Raw genomic sequence first — 1,530 nt, 5'->3', positions numbered from 1 at the left:
TCATAAACAAACTCAAAGAAAAACATGATCATTTCATTAGATGCTGAAAAAGCACTTTACAAAATTCAGCATCCTTTCATGTTAAAGGTCTTAGAAAGAACAGCAATTCAAGGCCCATACCTAGACATACTAAAAGCAATTATACAGCAAACCAGTAGCCAACATCAAACTAAATGGAGAGAAACTTGAAACAATCCCACTAAAATCAGAGACTAGACAAGGCTGCTGTCTCTCTCCATATTTATTCAATATAGTACTTGAGGTTCTAGCTAGAGCAATTTGACAGCATAAGGAGGCCAAAGGGTAACAATTTGGAAAGGAAGAAGTCAAATTATCACAATTTGCAGATGATATGATAGTATACATGAGCAACCCAAAATACTCCACTAGAGAACTCCTACAGCTGATAAACAACTTCAGCAAAGTGGCTGGTCACAAAATCAACTCAAGCAAATCAGTAGCCTTCCTATACTCAAAGAATACACAGGCTAAGAAAGAAATAATGGAAATGACACCCTTCCCAATAGCCACAAACAATATAAAGTATCTTGGTGTGACCCTAACCAAACAAGTGAAAGATCTGTATGACAGGAACTTCAAGTCTTTTAAGAAAGAAATCCAAGAAGACCTCAGAAGATGGAAAAGCTTCCATGCTCTTGGATTGGCAGGACTAATATACTTAAAATGGCCATCCTCCAAAAAGCAATATACAGATTCAATACAATCCCTATCAAAATAACAACTCAATCCTTCATAGAGTTAGAAAGAGCAATTCTCAAATTCATCTGGAATAACAAAAGGCCCAGGATAGCTAAAACTATCCTCAACAGTAAAAGAACTTTTGGGGAAATCAGTATCCCCGTCCTCAGCAGTACTGCAGAGGTATTAAAAACTGCTATAGTATTAAAAACTGCTATACAAAGAACTCAAGAAGTTAGACCCCAGGGAACCAAATAACCCTATTAAGAAATGGGGCACAGATCTAAACAAAGAAGAAGAAAGAAGAGAAGGAGGAGGAGGAGAAGAAGAGGAAGAGGTAGGTGAAGGGGAAGAAGAAAAGGAAGAAGAGGAGGAAGAGAGGAGGAAGAAGAGGAAGAGGAGGAGGAGAGGAAGAGGAGGAAGAAGAAGAGGAGGAGGTGAGGAAGAGGAAGAGGAGGAAGGAGAGGAGGAAGAAGAGAAGAAGAGGAGGAAGAAGAGGAAGAGGAAGAAGAGGAGGAGGAGAGGAAGAGGAGGAAGAGGAAGAGGAGGGGGAGAGGAAGAGTAAGAGGAGGAGGAGGAGGAAGAAGAAAAAGAAGAAGAAGAGGAAGAAGAAGAAGAAGAAGAAGAAGAAGAAGAAGAAGAAGAAGAAGAAGAAGAAGAAGAAGAAGAAGAAGAAGAAGAAGAAGAAGAAGAAAAGAAGAAGAAGAAGGAGGAGGAGAAGGACAGGGAGAGGGGGAGGGGAAGGAGGAGGAGGAGGCGGAGGAGGAGGCGGAGGAAGAGGAAAAGGACCAGGAGGAGGAGGAAGAGGACCAGGAGGAGGAGGAGGAGGAG

Source organism: Apodemus sylvaticus, chromosome 23 (assembly GCF_947179515.1).
Source record: "Apodemus sylvaticus chromosome 23, mApoSyl1.1, whole genome shotgun sequence".
Taxonomy (NCBI): Eukaryota; Metazoa; Chordata; class Mammalia; order Rodentia; family Muridae; genus Apodemus; species Apodemus sylvaticus.
The sequence above is the reverse complement of the archived record's forward strand: the minus strand, read 5'-3'. Positions refer to the sequence as shown.